At 36.3% G+C, this 22,989-nt stretch overlaps 1 protein-coding gene across 4 annotated transcripts in view; it reads left to right on the forward strand.

Moving 5' to 3' along the window:
• The first annotated feature begins 482 nt into the window (after positions 1 to 482).
• Positions 483 to 22,989, forward strand: part of CCDC178 (coiled-coil domain containing 178) — a 427,466-nt gene continuing 404,959 nt past the window's right edge. For 3 of the 4 annotated variants that reach the window (XM_032859669.1, XM_032859672.1, XM_032859673.1), the window contains exon 1: positions 483 to 553. The gene's annotated coding sequence lies outside the window, so the exon portion shown is untranslated. Of the gene's footprint in view, positions 554 to 8,242; positions 8,297 to 22,989 lie in introns of those variants that run through there. The other variant, XM_032859671.1, reaches the window with a different exon arrangement.

A 22,989-nucleotide genomic window follows, 5' to 3' on the forward strand; every position in this document is an offset into this window, starting at 1 on the left:
AGGTTTTTCAATACTTAGATCACCTTAAGACCAACAATCAAACCAAACCGAGGTTGGCACTTACAGTCTTTCTTGCAGTGTACTAAAGGGCAAGAAAACAGACACTGGAAGGCTTCCCTTTAATAGAAATAATATTGAGGGTAACAGAGTAATTGAGAGTAAGAATTAAAATTCTCCTGTCTTGGAATTTAATAAATCTTTGATTCTCTGATTCTAGTAATAAATACTGTGGGAAAGGCGTTGACTGGTGCCCACCCAATTCCGCTAGGAGTTTTGCGGGGCATGTTGGTTACAAAAGGAAACGAGCGCGGAGGGGGCGGCACACGGGAGGCCTAGAGCTCAGAGCCCCAGGTGGGCTGGTCTGGGGCGGAAACGCCGGGCAGGCACATGACCCGCCCGGGAGGCCCAACGAGCTCGAGCCCAGAAGTCCGGGGCCCTTGCCTCCGCTCCGCGGTTGCCTGGACGCCGGGTAACCGACCCCGAGGGCCTCGGCCGCCGGCGCCGGGGAGCCGGCGGGGTGCGCAGAAGCGGCACTGGGAGACGGGCGGAGCCGGTGAGTCCCGGGCTGCGCATCCCTCTGGCGGCCTGTACGGCTCCCACCCGCAGCAGCCAGAGCCCAGTACCCTGGGGCGCCTGTGTCCAGAGTTACACCCCCATTCCGGTCAGTTCCTTAATCAATCCCCTCCGGGAGACGGAGGCATGGCTGTCACTCGGGGAGTTTGAGAAAAATCCCAGTGGCGTGGGTTAGGGATGTAAAGTCTCCCTCCACTGGCCGCCCAGCTGTACTTCACGTTGTCTAGAAAGGCATCCCTAGGCTCTTTTAATAATGATTTCTACCTTTTATTTTGCTTATAAGGCCTCCTTGTGGTGGTTCATGTATTATTATTTTGAATTGCTATTTTTCTTCTTTTGATATTTTATTTTTCAAGTGTCTTCTCTAATACTGCACACCTACTTAGGACAGAGACTGGGAATTTTATTTGTTCTATAGCACCCCAAATAAGATGACCCACAATAACACTTCCTCTCTGCAGATGAGGAAAATGAGGCACACAGCTGATATAGGACTTAACCAAGGACTGAGAATTAGCAAACTTCAGACTCAGGAGACCTCTTTCTCACTTCCAATTCAAAGCATTTTCTATTTCTTTGACACTGGATGCTCAATAAGTATTTGTGAATTGATTTGGTAACTTCCCTGGCCTACTTACTATTGCATGATCTGTCTGGACATCTTGACCCAAATATAACATTCTAGAGCTATCCCTGTTACTGGGTAACTTGGTTCTTGTCCCAGAGGCACCTGAGAATTGGAGACCCAAGACCAGAATGGGGAGTTCATTGAGTAGTGAAGTACAACACACTTTCTTTTTTTCTTTTTTAAGATTTATGTATTTATCTATTTGACAGAGAACACAAGTAGGCAGAGAGGCAGGCAGAGAGAGAGAGGAGGAAGCAGGCTCTCAGAGGAGCAGAAAGCCCGACACGGGGCTCGATCCCAGGACCCCGGGGACATGACCTGAGCCAAAGGCAGAGGCTTTAACCCACTGAGCCACCCAGGCGCCCCGTCACACACTTTCAAGAGTGAAAGCGGGCGACTGCTTGAACAAGGTTAGCAATGGCACCCAGAAGATCTAGAGGCATCCTTTTAAGCCTGCTTTTTGCCTATGTAAATTTTGTTTTGATTGACATTTTTGATTGACAGCTGGTGGTTATGTAACATTTTGGCTCCTGCGCATCCACCTACCCATGATTCATTCTGTTATAATTGTATTCATTTATGTATTGTATATTTATGAGTGTCTAATGACCTTTTGTGACCTTAGAGGTACTTAAGGGTAAGTTGCACTCTGTGTGCACATGTTCAGCTCTTAGAAGTCCCCTTGTGGCTTTTGACCCAGCTCTGTAGCTGGTCCTTCCCTGTTTTGTTGGCCCTTAGTGGTGTCTCTGAAGGTGTGGCTGGCCACCGAGGGTGTGGCCAGCACCTGCTTTATCCCTCCTCACTCATGCCTGACTGCCTAACATCCCTCCCTGTCCTTCCACCCTTTATGCCCCTCAAGTTATTTCTTGGTCCTATTTGGCAGATAGGGTTTAGGACACCACTTAACAAAGTTAAGAACTCAGACAAATGAACGGCTAACTATGAAACACATCCAAATGTCCACAACCTAAACGATTTTGAGCTGTTGGTTTATTTTGAATTATACTTTAGACATTTGTATGTGAGACAAATGCATTTCTATCCTCAATATATAATACTTCTCATTTTATTATTGCTTTCTTAAGATTTTATTATTAACCATATCCAGCTAATTTCCAGAACTACCAAAACTATGAGTTTGAACCATAACCTACCAATTTTACCTGGGTGAAGTCCCGTTATGTAGGTAACTGCCACAGGTCTTACACAAAATTCAGCCTGTCCCTTCTGCTCTTGCTTCAGATTCAACATAACCTCAGACTCAACTAACCTGTCACTACATCCTCAGAGTTTGTTCTTTCTTCTCCATTCCCTAAAGCAATAAGTGACATACACTTTCTTTTTCCTTTCTACTATGGACTTCATTCTCACACAAGTTTATTCCACTAGGCTAGAACTTGATTTCCAAGAGCTCTGGATTTGTAAATTCCCAGCCTAACAAGAAAATCCAGAAACGCCAGGGACGAGACTCCTTGACCGCAGTTGGTTTACCTGACTGTCCCTAAAGCATTCATGTTGGGGATAGGACTAATAGGATTGACAGCAATCTATTGAACCATGTAGAAGGAGTGGCAAATAATTTCTTAAAAGAAAGGAACTCTATTTCTCTTAAAAGGAGAGTTTCTGGGAAAAAAATAAAAACAATATTTGTCTACCCAGAGTTTACCTACAAGACAAGGTTAATGACGATATTGACTAAAGAATTGCTAAAATGATAGATATTGGAATCTCGACAAAATGGAAAGCAGAAGATGTATGGTAAGAAAGGAAAAGCAGGGAGAGTAGGCAACTGGAATACTCACAGTGGGTGAAGAATTTGCATTGTGGTAATGATGTAAGAGAGAGAACTGGATTGATCGTAAGTTTTGGATTATGTGCCTGGTGGAAAAGTAGTACATCCACAAGCAGATGGTTGCATGGTTGAGCCTTAATGATCACGATGTCTGTTTTCTGCACTATAATAACACTAATAAATATATGGAATTTCAAAATTGGTGCTGAACTTTTAACCTCAGTTATAATGCTATGGATACAAAAACCACCCAAATGAAAATAAATGGAGCCTATTTGTTCAGAGGTTGCAATAGGAAGGGAGTCAGCATCATCGTTTGTGTAGGGCAGAAACGCAAAGGGAGACAGGGGAGTGGGGAAAGTCTTCAAATGAAAAAAAAAAAAAAGGGAGAGAGAGAGGACTTTAGGTATGCCCTGGACTTTGTTGACATGTGGAAGCTGGAGATGGGCTAACTAGGAGCAGGACATCCTATATTATTGGTCTGAGGAGCTTATTTGGCTTTCTCTGGTTGGTCCCGAGTTGGAAGTACAGGCAACTATTAGGGAAGCTGGCAGTCACTAACAAAGTCCTGATTGTTCTGGGCTGATTACTACAGAGGTTGTGGTTTGGCTTCCTGGGCTGGTTGGTGTAGAGGTTGTGGGTTAGAATTCTATTTTTACATATGGTTTGGCCCTTGTCCATCTGTATATTCAGTCTTTCAATGTTCACAGAAATTCAGTTAGGTAAACTTAATTTTACCCTTATATTAGAAAACTGAGATATGGACAGATTTGGATAGTTTAAGTATTGTATTCATGACCATATAATTTGTTAGTGAACTCTCATTCACTGAATTTAAATCATGGCTATTTATTAAGCAGTTATTATATGCTGGTCAGTGAACTAAACACTTTGCCATATATCTAATCTCCTCACGACACTTTGAGACATTATCATTTTCACGATGTTTCAGAGGAGGAGACTGATGCTTAAATACACGAAGTAGTCTTCTCAAGGTCATATAGATGGTAAGGAGCCCATCCAGAACTTAATCCCATATTTTACTGACTTAAAAGCTATGTTCCTTGGCACTTGAGTAAACTGATAATCTACTTTCATCACTCAGTCACTCTATTTCACCTTAGTCTATATCTATGAACATTACTATCTGTCTTCTTTTCCTGGGTACTTATAGGATGTGAGCCGGGAAGGGAGACAAACCATGAGAGACTGTGGACTCTGAGAAACAAACTGAGGGTTTTGGAGGGGTGCGGGGGCGGGAGACCTGGTGGTGGGTATTATGGAGGGCACGTATTGCATGGAGCCTGGGTGTGGTGCATAAACAGTAAATTTTGGAACACTGAAAAAAATAAAATTAAATTAAATTAAAAAAAAAAGACTTTTCAGTGTGCAATGAAGGGATTTAATCTACTCTTAGGACTCTGGAAAAACTTTGGATTTACCAACAGCCAACAAAATGGATGAGAGGCCTGGGCATGTGAAATGACATAGTGAAGGTGGAGGTGTGAAGAAATGGTTGAAAAGGCAGTGGAAGACTACTAACAAGAGGGCATGAGTACCTAAAATGGACTGCTTCTCTTAATAAGCTAATGAAATACTTCACATGAAGACCAATTATTTATAGATAAACTAAATATCACTGATGGTTAGTAAGATGTCTCACAGACAAACTGGACAATTATTTTTCTTTTAAAAATTTCTTTTGTGCAAGTGAAGTATGTAATTTTTTTTCCTTGAAGAGAAATCTATCCTAGGGAATTGTAATTGTTGAGCCCCCAAATCACACTTGCGACAAATTCTTTGAAAGACTGAAGGAAGCTGAGTATTTTTGCTAGTGACGTTATATTAGCCAGGGTTAATTATGTGTTAATCCCCTCTAGTGTTCCACTGCTTATGGAACTCCGTTTACTCAGTTTGTGCTCTCCGAACAATTTTATTACAGGCAAAATATATAGCACAGAAACAGCAGAAGATACGGAAGAAAAGTGTCCAGAGATCGTAGGCACAGATTCCTCTATTCTCCCATTTCTGTGCAGACAGGTCTGTAACCACTACTGCTGTGCATCTGACGCACCTCTGTAGCAGGAAAGCCAAATCTTCCCATGGTGGAGATCTCCTGTATCGAACTCCTCATATATACATATTCTAGCTATGTTTCCAGCTTTTACTTTGAAAGCTCCCCTCTCCAAGACTCTGTCGAAATTAGATGCAATTATAAATCCAATTATTATTATTAAACTGTGCTGGCAGGCTGATGATATATGCTGCTCTGAAACAACTCACAGACCCATCGTTTAAAAACATCATTTATCCTTAGTTAATGCATTCCATAGTGTTGGCCAAGGGTCAGTAACTCTGGAGATAAGCTGCAATTAATCCAAACAAGCTAAGATGAACCCATTATATGCATGGCCTATGGACATGGCAACTTTTAAACTAAATGCTCAAGCCTTTTCCACAATAGAAGTAGCAAACAAATAAACACCCTCTCTTGTATCTACCTATCACTTCCTGTACAGCTCTTTCCATCCTGTATTTGTTTGTTCTCTGGAAAGAGTGGTTGACTCATGTCTTTTCTTCTTCCTCATTCATTCACTCCTGGGCTTCTTGCTGCTTAAATTCTGCCACTGTCATTTAATGTCACCCATGACCTATTGCCACATTAAATGGACTCCCCCCCCACCCTAGTTTTTATCTTATTATGTAACTTTTTAAAGATCTTTAGGTTGTTGGCTCCTTCTTAAAACTCTTAGTTTGTATGACCACATTCATTCCTGTTTTCCCTGCACATTTTCTAGAAATTGTTAATGTTATTAATTTTCTGGCTTTGTCAAGATTCCTTTCTTTGTTGTGTGATCTCATCAAATTATCAGCTCCAAAATGATAATACTGAAAAAACTAGCTGTTCTCAAATTTTCTCATGAATATTAGACACACATGTAACATTAAAAAGCACTCATATATAAATTTAAAATAGTCATCTTTCCTCTAAATCCTACCAGTTCCTCACATAGACCCAAATGAAGATAATGGCATTGCCATCTACTCACTCCCTCTTGCCAACAACGGGAGTTACTCTAGACTCTTCCTTCACTGTTACCACATCCGATTTCTTACCAAATAATGCAATTTGTTCCTATTAAATATCTTTTGGTTCTTTCTTCTTCTCTCCATTTTTATTTCCTCTGGCTTAATTTTAAAAATATCTTGATTAGTAGTCTTCTTCTTGATCATTTTTGGCCTCAAATCATGCTGTCCTCCAATTAATCCTCTGGCATGGCACTGGATTGTGACTACCTATTCACTAATGTCTTCCCACAAAAGATTCTAAATGGTTAAAAAGGGGTCTTGTTTATTTTTGTGTCCCAGTGACTACCATCTAAGGTATATTCAATAAATACTTTCTGAGTGAATAAATGAATATGGAGTTTGGAAAATATGTATGGAAAATTATCATATGCTACTGACACACTCCAGAAAATGTTGCTGAGACACTTCTCTACAGTGATAGAACTGTCCTAAAATGTATGACCACTAAGCTACCTGTGGTTACTGAGGCCTTGAAGGGGGCTAGTATAGCCAAAGAATGGAATTTTTAATTATAAAATTTAGGATGGCTAGTGTCTTTAGTCTAGGATAGTACAGCTTTAGAAAACAGGCCCATAACTTTCCTTTATGCTCCATTATCACCATCTCAAACTAAGATTCTAGAGATGTTCTGTCACAGAGTTCAACAATTCCATTCAAGAAAATTTCTGACTACTTAATACATGCCAAGCACTGTGGCTTCAAAGAGAAAACAAATAATCTCTGAAAACAAAGATGCAGCAGGAAAATGCCAACTAGTAATGAAATCTGATTTCTGAAATGCTGATATTTAGGGGACATCCTGATTCAGGCAGTGGAAAAGAACATTTTATTTTTTCCCCTCTTCTTCCTCTTCCTTCTCCATCTAGATTCTGAAGTAGCAAATGGGAGTGGAATTGTCACAACTATACTTCTGATGATGATGGGAGCCATTCTGGATCCCACTTTATACCCCTCCTTAAGGTGATGATGAACTTCTGCCAGTTTATTTGACCTATTTAGTTTACATTATGTCTCCTCTCATTTCTACCCTCTATTTTGTTTGTGTTTGGTGTTTCAGTTGCTTTTAGACTTATTAATTTCTTTGCATTTTGTAATACACTGTCAAAGATGACCCAACAACATATCCCTCTGGCTCCAGACAATTCCACCAAGCTGTGTCATTTATTATGACTGGCTGTTTGTAGTGTGATAGCAAATTTTCAATCAGTATGACAGCATTTATAGCCAAGCTAATTTAGATTACTTAGCAAATATTATGCTATGAGATTATGTATAAAATGATATCAGTGGGGTCCAAATATGTTGTATATAATGTACTTCTTTATCCACTAATTTGAACATTTCCATAGAAAGCTGCAGTAAGAAGCTCTTGGCATAATTTCTTTGTAATAAATTCTGAATGCTGCTTATTACTTTTGATTTTCTTATTCTCCAGATGGTTACACATTTGCTCTCTATTTGTCTGTTATTTCACTAAGCACAGACTTCTTACTGGGTGCTATTATTTATTTATTTATTTATATTTATATCTTTGGTTTGTCTTGTAGCGGACAAAAAGTGGTTCTCTTAACTGATAATTTAAGAACAATAGGAAAGGAAATTAGAGGAAATCTTGATTTTCCAGCGTGATTTAATATTTTTCAAGATCCATACCACTGGATGAATTTTGAGATGTATACGGAACATTAACAATTTAAATCATTTCATGGTAAAAATTATATAATTCCTAGAAAATATAAATAAGTAATGCTTGTATTGAGATTTTCACTAAATCATAGTAATTTTAAAAATCCAAATGTTTATATTTTAAAATCTTTCAAAAATGGTATCATTAATAAAAGAATTACTTACTTCTTTTTCCCATTGCATAATGATAACCTTATAGGGACATCCATTTTGATTTTCTTTTTCAAAAGTATAGGAAAGTATACCTTTCCATACAAAGAAATTGCTTATGTTGAATTATTAGCCAGTCATGGAGTGGGAAGCTATTAAGGTGCATTACTGTTTAGAATGAAACATGTAATAGGAAACCTCAATATTTTATTAAATTTTTTCAACTAACAGCTTAAAGCTGTAGTTAGAAGGAAATAAAGCTTCATTGTCAAGTTTCACCCTATTCTTTATTTTCTGATTAGTTTTAGTTTCATATTTTCTTTTCCTTCATATGACTTACTGGGCTCGGGTAAAGAACCTAAGAAGAGAAACACTGAGTGAGTAGGGGGTGAAGGGGTGAGAGGCAGCAGCGCACTACCTGTTTTCAATTTCGCGTTTGAAGAGCTATAGGAGGGGGGGAAATGACCTTTTGCCGAGGTCATATTCAAGGAAGAGTTAGTCTTTCGGTTTTTATTAAATTTTAACTTGGTAGCTCATATGAACTAGAATTCTTTCTTATTTAGAAACATGTGCTTTGCATTAATGCAGTAGTTGCATTTTGGGGAAGATCATTTAGGGAATCTGGATAAATAAAAATCAGATACACTCTGGAGACCCCCTGCCAATGTATGGATAATTCTTTTGCAAACGCAGAAAACTCCGTTCTCAATAGAATTTTTAAAGTATCTCCTATGTGAATACTCAAGATTCCTCTCAGATTATCCAAATTTAAACCCTACAAGGTTCATAAAAATGACAGGCAGAATGGACAGTCTTGCATTAAAAAAATAAAGAGATCTTGGTGAGTGTTGTTAAAATTTCTAAACAAAGGTGAACTCACACTGAGTAGTTTCTTCATTATTCAAATATAACCTCAGAATAGTTTATAATATGAGTCTTTCTTATAAAGCAATAAATAAACCTGTGGAAAGGTCATATTTTATGTACCTTAATACCACATTAGTCAATGTAACTGAGTTGTCTTAACATTTAGTTCCTTAATAGACAATAGGTTTGAAAAATTTCAAGGTTGCTGCTTGTTGCGATCTTTAAAAAAGTAATTAAATTAATGGGAAAAGGCAAACAATTTTTCAAAATATTTTACGGTTTCTCTTAGTAAAGCATCATAAATGAATTATAGATAGAAATAGCATGGAGATAATGTGTTCCTTATTGCTAGGTTCAGTCCTTCAATGAGTTATCAGAATTGTTTTTAAAAAGAGATTTGTTTCTTTGTTTCTGAGGATCCTAGAATGTATAAAATTAGGAAGAAGAAATTCTCCTATTTGGTAGGGTCTTTGCCTGGTTTGGGGATCAGGGTAATGCTGACTTCATAGAAAGAGTCTGGAAGTTTTCCTTCTGCTTCAATTTTTTGAAACAGCTTCAGGAGAATAGGTGTTATTTCTTCTTTGAAAGTTTGGTAGAATTCCCCAGGGAATCCATCAGGTCCTGGGCTCTCGTTTTTAGGGAGGTTTTTGATCACTGCTTCAATCTCGTTACTAGATATCAATCTATTCAGGTTGTCAACTTCTTCCTGGTTCAATTTTGAGAGTTTATAGTTTTCCAGGAAAGCATCCATTTAATCTAGGTTGCTTAGTTTATTGGCATATAACTGTTGATAATAACTTCTGATGATTGTTTCTACTTCCTTGGTGTTAGTTGTGATCTCTCCCTTTTCGTTCATAATTTTGTTAATTTGGGCTTTCTCTCTTTTCTTTTGGATTAGTGTGGCCAATGGTTTATTGATCTTATTGATTCTTTCAAAAAACCAGCTTCTAGTTTCATTGATACGTTCTACTGTATCTCTGGTTTCTACCTCATTGATCACAGCTCTAATCTTGATTATTTCCCTTCTTATGTGTGGAGTTGGTTTGATTTGTTGTTGATTCTCCAGTTCTTTAAGGTGTAGAGACAGCTGGTGTGTTCTGGATTTTTCAATTTTTTTGAGGGAGGTTTGGATGGTTATGTATTTCCCCCTTAGGACCACCTTTGCTGTATCCCATAGGTTTTGGACCAAAGTGTCTTCATTCTCATTGGTTTCCATGAATTGTTTCAGTTCTTCTTTAATCTCCTGGTTGATCCAAGCATTCTTAAGCAAGGTGGTCTTTAGCTTCCAGGTGTTTGAGTTCCTTCTGAACTTTTCCTTGTGATTGAGCTCCAGTTTCAAAGCATTGTGATCTGAGAAGATGCAGGGAATGATCTCAGTCTTTTGGTATCGGTTGAGTCCTGATTTGTGACCCAGTATGTGGTCTGTTCTTGAGAAGGTTCCATGTGTACTTGAGAAGGATGAGTATTCTGTTGCTTTAGGGTGGAAAGTTCTGTATATATCTATGAGGTCCATCTGGTCCAATGTGTCATTCAATGCTCTTGTTTCTTTATTGATTTTCTGCTTCGATGATCTGTCTATTTCTGAGAGAGGTGTGTTAAGATCTCCTACTATCAATGTATTCATATCAATATGACTCTTTATCTTAACAGTTTTCTTATGTAATTGGCTGCTCCCATATTGGGGGCATAGATATTTACAATTGTTAGATCATCTTGGTGGATAGTCCCCTTAAAAAGGAGAATTTCAGACCAATATCACTGATGAATATGGATGCTAAGATTCTCAACAAGATCCTAGCAAACAGGATCCAACAGCACATTAAAAAGATTATCCACCATGACCAGGTGGGATTTATTCCTGGGCTACAAGGATGGTTCAACATTCGCAAATCAATCAATGTGATAGAACAAATTAATAAGAGAAGAGAGAAGAACCACATGGTCCTCTCAATTGATGCAGAAAAAGCATTTGACAAAATCCAGCATCCCTTCCTGATTAAAATGCTTCAAAGTATAGGGATAGAGGGAACATTCCTGAACTTCATCAAATCTATCTATGAAAGACCCACAGCAAATATCATCCTCAATGGGAAAAAGCTTGCAGCCTTCCCGTTGAGATCAGGAACACGACAAGGATGCCCACTCTCACCACCCTTGTTCAACATAGTATTAGAAGTCCTAGCAACAACAATCAGACAACAAAGAGAAATAAAAGGTATCCAAATTGGCAATGAAGAAGTCAAACTCTCTCTCTTCGCAGATGACATGATTCTTTATATGGAAAACCCAAAAGACTCCACCCCCAAACTACTTGAACTCATACAGCAATTCAGTAATGTGGCAGGATACAAAGTCAATGTACAGAAATCAGTAGCTTTCCTATACACTAACAATGAAAATACAGAAAGGGAAATTAGAGAATCGATTCCATTTACTATAGCACCAAAACCCATAAGATACCTGGGAATAAACCTAACCAAAGAGGTAAAGGATCTGTACTCGAGGAACTACAGAACACTCATGAAAGAAATTGAAGAAGACACAAAAAGATGGAAGACCATTCCATGCTCTTGGATTGGAAGAATAAACATTGTTAAAATGTCTATACTGCCTAGAGCAATCTATACTTTTAATGCCATTCTGATCAAAATTCCACCGGTATTTTTCAAAGAGCTGGAGCAAATAATCCAGAAATTTGTATGGAACCAGAAGAGACCCCGAATCGCTAAGGAAATGTTGAAAAACAAAAATAAAACTGGCGGTATCACATTATCTGACTTCAAGCTTTACTACAAAGCTGTGACCACCAAGACAGCATGGTACTGGCATAAAAACAGACACATAGACCAGTGGAACAGAGTAGAGAGCCCAGATATGGACTCTCAACTCTATGGTCAAATAATCTTCGACAAAACAGGAAAAAATATACAGTGGAAAAAAGACAGTCTCTTCAATAAATGGTGCTGGGAAAACTGGACAGCTATATGTAGAAGAATGAAACTCGACCGTTCTCTTACACCGTACACAAAAATAAACTCAAAATGGATAAAAGACCTCAACGTGAGACAGGAATCCATCAGAATCCTAGAGGAGAACATAGGCAGTAATCTCTTCGATATCAGCCACAGCAACTTCTTTCAAGATATGTCTCCAAAGGCATAGGAAACAAAAGCAAAAATAAACTTTTGGGACTTCATCAAAATCAAAAGCTTCTGCACAGCAAAAGAAACAGTCAAGAAAACAAAGAGGCAACCCACAGAATGGGAGAAGATATTTGCAAATGACAGTACAGACAAAAAGTTGATATCCAGGATCTATAAAGAACTCCTCAAACTCAACACACACAAAACAGATAATCATATCAAAAAATGGGCAGATGATATGAACAGACACTTCTCCAAAGAAGACATACAAATGGCTATCAGACACATGAAAAAATGTTCATCGTCACTAGCCATCAGGGAGATTCAAATTAAAACCACATTGAGATATCACCTTACACCACTTAGAATGGCCAAAATTAGCAAGACAGGAAACAACATGTGTTGGAGGGGATGTGGAGAAAGGGGAACCCTCTTCCACTGTTGGTGGGAATGTAAGTTGGTGCAGCCACTTTGGAGAATAGTGTGGAGATTCCTCAAGAAATTAAAAATAGAGCTTCCCTATGACCCTGCAATGGCACTACTGGGTATTTACCCCAAAGATACAGATGTAGCGAAAAGAAGGGCCATCTGTACCCCAATGTTTATAGCAGCAATGGCCACGGTCGCCAAACTGTGGAAAGAACCAAGATGCCCTTCAACGGACAAATGGATAAGGAAGATGTGGTCCATATACACTATGGAGTATTGTGCCTCCATCAGAAAGGATGAATACCCAACTTTTGTAGCAACATGGACGGGACTGGAAGAGATTATGCTGAGTGAAATAAGTCAAGCAGAGAGAGTCAATTATCATAGGGTTTCACTTATTTGTGGAGCATAGTAAATAGCATGGAGGACAAGGGGAGTTAGAGAGGAGAAGGGAGTTGGGGGAAATTGGAAGGGGAGGTGAACCATGAGAGACTATGGACTCTGAAAAACAATCTGAGGGGTTTGAAGCGGCGGGGGGTGGGAAGTTGGGGGAACCAGGTGGTGGGTATTAGAGAGGGCACGGATTGCATGGAGCACTGGATGTGGTGCAAAAACAAGGAATACTGTTACGCTGAAAAAAAATAAATTAAAAAAAAAATTAGGAAGAAGACCCCTCACTAGTATATACACCTACAAATGTTGTATTGGGATGTGTGTGTGTGGAAGGCGTCAAAAGTTAATACTAACATTAGTGTTGAAGAAATATATTACTGCCATTCCTAAGCAAAACTTACAGTTCCAGTAAAACAACTTTTTCCACTAGCAATATACTTCATTGCTGTAGAAGCCTGGATCTTAGTCTACAGCTGAGCCTTGTAAAGAATACCATATTAAAATTTTCCTCTGAATCAACTAAATTCCAACTTGGTAGTCTATCCCACCAGTTCAGCAAGAAATTTACCATTATTCATAATATATACATTAGTGTGGTTATACATTCATAATTATCTATATTTATACCAAAAGTATTGAAAAACAAAGTTTACATTTTAGGTGGAAAAGAAAAAAAATTTACAAGGTGTTTATCTTTTTATGTAGAATTACAGCAAAACAGCACATATAATCTTAACTATAACATTGAAGCAATCTCAAATTTAAGCTTATTTTTGTTAACAAATAAGTTCTTTGGTTCTGTAGGTTATAAATGTTCTGCATCCTCTAGTTTACATGACTAATAAAGATAAATGATTTATAACATGGTTACCTGAATAAAAAGAATTTCTAGGTAAAAGTGATTTTTCTTTATATTTTCTATTTCATTAAGTATGGTTCCCTGATTTAAAGAGGTCCCTTTTTAAATTAAAACTGTGGTTTCCTTTACTAAAGAGAAATGTAGCTTATTTCTATTATATATTATTTTCTCTCCCCTTATTTCAAGTAACATATCCATTCACAATATAGACATTCTTTTGCAGTTTGCACGTCTGTATTACCTTTTGCTATGTAATAAATTGATTCTTCTATTACTTAACTGTATTATAACTTATGCAAAAAAGTTTTATCATATTAATTACTGAAGACTACATACTTTTTCTATATCAGTTTGCTCTCTTTCTCCCAAGGGTGTGTGTTTGTATGTGGGGGTTGTCTAGGGATAGTCAGTTCCAATTCTTTGCTCATTTTTTTCTCACCAATTTTTTGTAACTTTATACATTAAGCCAGGAACATTTTGTTACCCACATTTTAAGAATTTCTTCCTGATTTGAGAGATTCTCAAAAAAATGGTTGGATAGGGGCGGCTGGGTGGCTCAGTGAGTTAAGCCCCTGCCTTCAGCTCAGGTCATGGTCTCAGGGACCTGGGATCGAGCCCTGCATCTGGCTCTCTGCTTGGCGGGGAGCCTATTTCCTTCTCTCTCTCTGCCTGCCTCTCTGCCTACTTGTGATTTCTCTCTCTGTGTCAAATAAGTAAATAAAATCTTAAAAAAAAAAATGGTTGGATAGCTTTAAACTTTTATGGAGTCATAGCTCTAGGACTTTATGTATTTTTTGGTGTTATGCTCAGAGACCTTTCTCATTTTTATATAAAGTTTCCTCTAGCTGTTTGTTTTTTCCTTTATATTTAAGCTTTGAATCTATTTGACTTTGAGCCTAATTCTATAGTCTCAAACAGAGACTTTGTAATCATCTCCCTGATTCTGTTAAAATCAAGTTTACATTTAACAAATGATTGGGAAATATTGCACATTCATTTTGTTCTTATTTTAAAGAGTTACTGTACAAAATGGCACACTGAAATGTCCCACTAACTCTTTTCTTTCTTTTATTTCATCCTATGAACACTGGTTATAATACTTCCCTGGTCTTTCTGTACCAGAACAGCATGGTGATAGATTGCAAGGCTAAATCCATTTCTACAATGTACTTAACCTCTCTGATTTCAAGTCTCCTTTGCAAAACAGGGCCCGTAATCCTACCTACCTCATAGGCTGTTGTGGAAGTAAAGGCAAATGAGGTATGTTTTAAGCTCAAGCTATCATTTTTGTTTCCTTTGGGTCAAGACTCCTCTCGCTATTTAATGTAGTAGTAGTATCTCTAAATAAACTGAAACTTTTGGTGTGCAGGGGCTTTCTTTCTCTTATTTAAAATTTTTTTAATTTTAATTTTTAAAATTTTTTAATTTTCATATATCCTCTAAAATCTCTATCAGAAATAGAAGTGTTCAATAAATAGTTGACATTCTAAAAAAAGTAAAATGAAAAGTCACATTTCTTCAAGAGCGAAGGCTAACTCATAGTAAAATGACATAGTATTTTCTTGTCTTTTTTTTTTTAAAGATTTTATTTATTTGAGAAAGACAGAGATAGTGAGAGAGAGCAGGAGTGAAGGGCGGGGGGGGGGGGTGTTGCTGAGAGAGAGAGAGAAGCAGGCTCCCACTGAGCATGGAACCTAACATAGGGCTCAATCCCAGAACCCTGGGATCATGACCTAAACCTAAGGCAGACACTTAGGAGACTGAGCCACCCAGGCACCCCTGGCATAATATATTTTAATTACAGTATTTCTTCCATGAGAATTTTAAAGTTTCGAATTTATAAGGATTTGTTATTTTACATTTCAAACATAAAGTAGCCTTTGAATATAAATGACTTAAGTACTTTATATTTTGTCAGCAAATGTAAATGTTTCTCAGGACACTCACTGTAAAATCATTTGATGTGACTTAGAGGTGAAATAGTAACTTAGTACATGATATTGACCTATGAAATAATTTAACATCATAAAAGCTGATATGACTTGCTCGTCATTCTTTATGTCTGAAGTAATTACCAGAAGGTGAAAGGCTCATCTCTTAGACAAATTCAGAATACGGTATGAAATTACTCTGTGAATATGTATGTGGAAGTGGACTTTTTCAGTTCTAATTTGATTTGTAGAGAAAGATGATATCTTATTTTCCCGAAGATGTATTTGGCTTTAGTAAAACCATGAGATGTAATATTTAATGCACCTTAACGCTAATCTATTGGATGTAATACAAACATAATATAAAGTCAATAGAACTTCATTAAAGAAAGAGAGGAGAGATTAAGAATCAGAGGATAGAGTTAAAAGATTTATAAAAGAAATTATTTTAGATATGTGTGAGAAAGATGTGAAAAAATGCCTTGTAAAAAAGATGTTGAGGAATCAACACACTTGGCAGGATTTATTCTTTTTTCTATTATTGCTGTGGTATTATAAATTTTCTATCATAGGATTTTTAAAATTTTGGAATTTGGGTTAAAATGAAAGTCAATATTTGATAAATTCATGCTCATTGTGATAGTCTGTTTTTAATGGGTGACCTTTATTTGGCGAACTTTTTTTCATTGTTTCTTGAAATAACTTTGAAAACGGTTGTGCAGAATGAACATAAAGATTACATCTTTGTGACTTATTTATTCCAAAACTAGACATTTGTACCTATTAATCCACTTTATCTATTTCACCAATTGCCTCACCTACCTCTCCTCTGGCAAACTCTGAAACACAATTTTCTGTTTTTAAGAGTCTGGCTTTTCGTTTGCTTGTTTTTATTTCTCTGTTTGTTCATTTTGATTTTTAGATCCCACATATAAGTAAGTCACAGAGATGAAAGGTACAGCATGGGGAATATAGTCAATAATATTGTAAGAACATTACAGGAGACAGGTGGTGGCTACACTTATCATGGTAATCAATGAGTAATGTACAAAACTGCTGAATCGATACGTGGTACACCTGAAGCTAATATTACATTTTACATTAATTATACCTTAATAAAAAAGAATGATCGTACTAATCATATATTGAAAATTAAAATTTTTTTCCTAGAAAGCGTGATTGGAATATTGACCTATAGTTTATTATAAATATGAATCTTTTCCATGTTTAAGGCAAGATTATGCTATTTTATGAGCAAATGTTGTCTTTAAGCTCTTTATAAATATATACACACATATATAATTAATGTCAATTATTTTGTTTTGTTTTATTAACAATAACTCTAACTTTGATTTTTTATGAATCAAAATTCAAAAATTTCCCACTATTCACTATCTTCATCTTATTACAATAAGTGTTTTGAGTTTCTTACTCTGTTGTACTTTGATTATAAAAAATAAGAGAACATTATTCTTCTCTCACATCTTATAATTCAGTGGGAAAAAAGAACACATGCACAGTTATTTAAGAAACTATGATAAGTGCAATATGATACTTAAGTAATAATAAAGTATAGAGAGGAGTAAGTAAATTTGTTGTGTGGTAACAAGTAAAAGGAGACATGATATTACATGCCTAAGGAAAGGAAGAATAAAAAGAATGTGCAAGGGAATGGCAGCACAGAAGTGCATGTCTTATTTTGATGACTGGTATGACTAGAATATGGAATGTGTGGTAAAGGCAATGGGGTGGCAGGATGATACCAAGGAATATTTTTATTGTCTCATGGACATGTAATTTTTAGACCTTTGCTAAAATTCCTTGATGTTACTAAAAAACATATAATACACATCAAATGGGTGAGTCCTTTGAAGGCAGAGATGTCTTATTCTTTTGTATCCTACACAAGTAGTACAGTGACAAGATATAAGCTAAAAACTGCTAAAGGAATAAGTGAATGGCTAAAATGAAATGAATCAAGCATTATCAAATATTAAAATGGATCTTAGAAGATAATTCAGTCCAGTATCCAGTCTCTTAGATTTTCCAAATCCTTCTTATATAACACTTAATAAACTATTTTATAGTTTCTCCATAGTCACTGTTATTGATAAAATGCTTTCTACCTCACAACATAGCTTTGTTCATTGTTGGAAAAACTAGAATTTTCAGAAACATTTCTGCATGACTGCCAAAATATTCTTCCAGGTAGAACTACACCCTGTTAGTAAGCCTGCCATTTTTGGAATAAAGCCTCTGGGGATATCTGATTAGACTTATTTCCCTATCTTCTCCCCTACCCCACCACTGGCAATATTATAAGGAGGATAGCTTATGATAACAGATAGTAGCCTCACTCCTGACCAAAATGTGGGCAGGAATAGAGAACGGACTTAAGTGAGTACAATAATAATATCCTGACTTTGCAGCAATGATTGAAAGGGTCAAATAGGCACTTGGTCCAAGTAAGGCTAATTAAAATACCCCAAGAGATAATGGGATTCAAATTTGAGAAAGAGTCAACATCACTTTGATGGCTGAAGCTCTACAATAGAAATCTCAGGAGGTGTCAGCAGAGATTTCTGAAATACAGAAAAATTCAGGTTGTAGGAAAAAAAACTACAATGAGTATGAAAAGACTAATTGAGGCCAAGACAGAGAGAATGTTGATGGCACCTAAGTCTTTGTATTCCTGCTTCTGTTATGGCTAGACTACCGGTATTTCCTACAAATTCACTACTATCTTTCCCATAAATACTCAATTTTATGTTTTATTCTTTCTTTTTGTGTGTTTTTTTATTTGTTTGGTTTTGTTTTTGCTTAAAGTGAGTTTTCTTATCTGCAACAAAGAAGAACCAATATAACTGGCAATCTACTTTAGACCTTTTAGATCAGTAGTCTCAATTGTGGTTGGTCTTCCTCTGCTCTGTTAATATCAAATCTCTGATTACTGACCTTGGCCAGGAGGCTGACTCTGATTCCTATTTCCTCCCTTACTTGATGGTTTGGATTTGTACTCTGTGCTCTTTATTAGCTTTGTTTAATCTGTTTAGGGTTTGGAAGTTATCTAGATAGATTATGACATAATTTGTATTTGAATCATAACTTTAAATAAGTTTGAAATCTCACTTATATTATGGGGTGAAAACTGGGAAAAGTAATTATTTTTTAATATTCCAACAGTTTATTAAATATTTCCCATTGTCAGACCTTTTAAAATCTTCTCTGTGAAAAGAATGCAGACTTGTAACTATTATTGGGTATATTTAAATTATAAAATAAATCAGGTGAACTATAGATAAAGCCACTACAAATAAACAAAAAAATACGTCTTCCACAATTATTGGAAGACTATCAGTATGTCTACACTGATTACTGAAAAGAATGTGTGAGGGAATCATGGCTACTGAGATGATTTAAGATAGCCTAAAGTTGCTTAATATTTTCATGAGGATATGGAAGAACAGGAAAGTGGTACATTAATTTCATAGCCTTATTAAAGCCATGAAAATAACACAGATAAAAAGAAACAGCATCTTGGGGTACCTGGGTGGCTCAGTGGGTTAAGCCTCTGCCTTCTGCCCCAAGTCATGACCTCCAGGGAGTTTGCTTCTCCCTTTCCCTCTACCCCTCCCCCCTGGTTCCTGCTCTCTCTCTTTGCATTCTTTAAAAAGAAAAAAAAAAGAAAAACAGCACCTAAAGAGATGAAGTATATAAATACAATTTATTAAGTTTTAGAAGAGTCTATGGTACTATCATTTTCTTTAAGGCTTTAGTTTTTGTGGGCATTGGGGATGAGCTTCTAAACTGTCTAAATACTGCCTTTTGATATTGTTTGTGGGTTTGGAACATGGGTGATCCAAAATGATTTATATGTTTATTTCCATTTAAAATAAATACATTTCCAAATAAAAACAGTGAAATAAACTGGGAGAAAATCCTTATAATAAATTAGTAACAAAGGACTCTATCTACAACTATTGAAGATTAAAAAAAAAAAAAACCCAAACCACAACCCAGAATGTACTTTACTAGAGATATTCTAGTATGATACATGAAAGTATGGAAGAGACCTTATAGTAGACTTAGTTACAATAGTAAAAATATTTGAAAACAACTGAAATGTTCATCAATAGGAGAATGGTATAGTAAAACAATGGAATGTCACAGCAATGAAAGAATGAAAAAAGCTATTTATAAAACCACAGATAAATCTCAAAATGTACTAAACAATAAAAAATCTATAGAATGATTTGTAGAGTATAATATTTATTTAAAGTTGTAAAACTGAATCAATTCTATATAGTGTATTATTTTGAGATATATAATAAAAAAGCCTGAAACCACAGGGATTATAATTTTGATGGATGTAACTTTTGGTGAGGGAGGAAGTGAAATGTGACCATTGAATAATACAATGAAATTTGAATGCTATTGTTAACCACTTATTTCTTAGTCTGTATTGTAGAATACAAGGTGTTTTATTTTATGGAGCTATGTAATATTTGATAATAAAATATTTAAAATAATTACAAATAAAATCATGAGGGGATATGGGTAAAGTGAGAGGGTTTTCTGTCTAGAAAGATAAATAGCTCAGAAATTTTGTTTTAGCAATGGGAAAGCAAACAAAATTTGAGGAATATAGTGATTTGATGAGATGATAGCTTAATGTGGTGAAATAAAAGGAATTGTATGTGTAACATGCTATTCAAGTATAGAAACAAAAATTATAACCAAAAACTTAGTTTTTGCCAGAAAATGCCACAAAGCTTGAATAGTTGGAAGGGAAGTTGACAGTCCTATGCCAAATCGGTAACTATAAACTGATTGCAGGTATTTTATTCTTTCATACCTTTTTTTATTCATGAATTTTTTCATTTTTAGCAAGATGTGACCTGCTGAACCCCTCCAATGTGACAGGCACTGTGATAGATGTGTGCTGTCCAATACTGTAGCACATAGCCATATGTGACAAATCAAACAAATTAATTAAAATAAAACAAAAAATTAATTCCTGGGTTAAATTATATTTCAAATGATGATCATTTAACCCAGGAATTTAATTTTTAATGATTTCAAGTGATCAGTTGGCTAATATAATGCCTACTATTTTGGATAGCATAGATTTAGAAGATTTTCATCACTGTAGAAAGTTCTATTTAATGTTGCTGTTACAGATGATAGAACTGTAGCAGTGAACAACACAGATTTTGAGTTCTGAGAAAAGAGAGAAAAAAGGAAAAGATTATAAAAATGTATTACCATGTTAAGTAGTAATGAGTCATTTGAAAAAATAAAGCATCTTAAGTGGACAGAGAGTGAAGGGTATGTTCTGATGAAGTGGCTTTCATAAGGAATCATAACTATGGAAAGAAAGGCATTTCTATTCATTGGGATGGGGTTGAACCAAGAAATGTGTGGCTTCATGAATGCCAAGGTACACAATTGATTTTAGAAGATAGCATAAAAGAGAGTTCTAGTAAGATAAAAATTTTGAAATTGTAATTGGAAATAATAAATCAAGAGGGAGGATATTATGAACTCTCCAGCACAAGTGGAGGGATAAGAGAAACCAGTAGAGGGATACTCCCACATTGTCAGAACAGAAGGAGGCCATGAAAGGCACAGATGTGTTTAGTTTGTGAGTTTGGTGATGGAAAATTAGAGTTCAAATCAAATTCCTTCTATTTTCTCTCTGAAGTAGGAGGTGATATCTTTCAAAAGAGAGAAGTTGGAAATAGAGTTTAAAAAGAAATAAGGTTTGAAACAATTGATGTCTAAACTTTTTTAGCCTGAAATTAACATTTCCCCTTACCTACCATTTCATTCTTAGTCCTCTATTCCTCCTCATACACCTATTGAAAGAATCAAATTCTCTATTCATTTTTCTCTAAGTGGAACCCACTCCAGCTCTGATAACCTAGCTCATCCAGTCAACAAAACTCATTCTCTCTTCCAGTAGCCATACCTAATGATTTAGCTCATGTCCTATTTTCTCAGGAATCTTTCTTTGGTGGTAGTATACTGATAAATGTTTAGCAACCACCTTTCAGAACAAACACAAAAAAACAAAACCTCATGTCTGGTATTTGTTGATTTCCATAGTATAAATCTTCCCACCATATGCACCCAAATGAGCAAACAAGAAGTCAAACTCTTACTCTTTACAGATGATATACTTTATGTGGAAAACCCAAAAGACTCCATTCCAAAACTGCTAGAACTCATACAGGAATTCAGTAAAGTGGCAGGATATAAAATCAATGCACAGAAATCAGTTGCATTTCTATACACCAACAGCAAGACAGAAGAAAGAGAAATTAATGAGTTGATCCCATTTACAATTGCTCCCCAACCCATAAGATACCTAGGAATAAATCTAACCAAAGGGGCAAAGAATCTGTACTCAGAAAACTACAGAACACTCATGAAAGAAATTGAGGAAGACACAAAGAAATGGAAAAATGTTCCATGCTCATGAATTAGAAGAACAATTATTGTGAAAATGTCTATGCCACCTAGAGTGGTCTACACATTTAATGCAATCCCTATCAAAATACCATCAACTTTTTTCAAAGAAATGGAACAAATAATCTTAAAATTTGAATGGAACCAAAAAAGACCCCGAATAGCCAGAGGAATGTTGAAAAAGAAAACCAAAGTTGGTGGCATCACAACTCTGGACTTGAAGCTCTATTACAAAGCTGTAATCATCAAGACAGTATGGTAGTGGCACAAAAACAGACAATGGATCAATGGAACAGAATAGACGACCCAGAAATGAACCTTCAATTCTATGGTCAACTCATCTTCCACAAAGCAGGAAAGAATGTCCAATGGAAAAACAAAAAACAAAAAACAAAAAACAGTCTCTTCAACAAATGGTGTTGGGAAAATTGGAGAGCCACATGCTGAAGAATGAAACTGGACCATTTCCTTATACTGCACACAAAGTAGACTCAAAATGGATGAAAGACCTAATGTCAGACAGGAATCCATCAAAATCCTTAAGGAGAACACAGGCAGCAACCTCTTCGGCCTTAACCACAGCAACTTCTTCCCAGGAACATCGCCAAAGGCAAGGGAAGAAAGGGCAAAAATGAACTATTGGGACTTCATCAAGATAAAAAGGCTTTTGCACAGCAAAGGAAACCGTCAACAAACCAAAAGACAAGAAACAGAATGGGAGAAGATATTTGCAAATGACATTATCAGATAAAGGGTTAGTATCCAAAACCTATAAAGAACTTGACAAACTCAACACCCAAAGAACAAATAATACAGTGAAGAAATGGGCAGAAAACATGCACGGACATTTCTGCAAAGAAGACATCCAAATGGTCAAAAGACACATGAAAAAGTGCTCAACATCAGGGAAATACAAATCAAAACCTCAATGAAATACTGCCTCACACCCGTCAGAATGGCTAAAATTAACAAATCAG

Source organism: Lontra canadensis, unplaced genomic scaffold (assembly GCF_010015895.1).
Source record: "Lontra canadensis isolate GAN:19392208 unplaced genomic scaffold, GSC_riverotter_1.0 scaffold17, whole genome shotgun sequence".
Lineage (NCBI taxonomy): Eukaryota > Metazoa > Chordata > Mammalia > Carnivora > Mustelidae > Lontra > Lontra canadensis.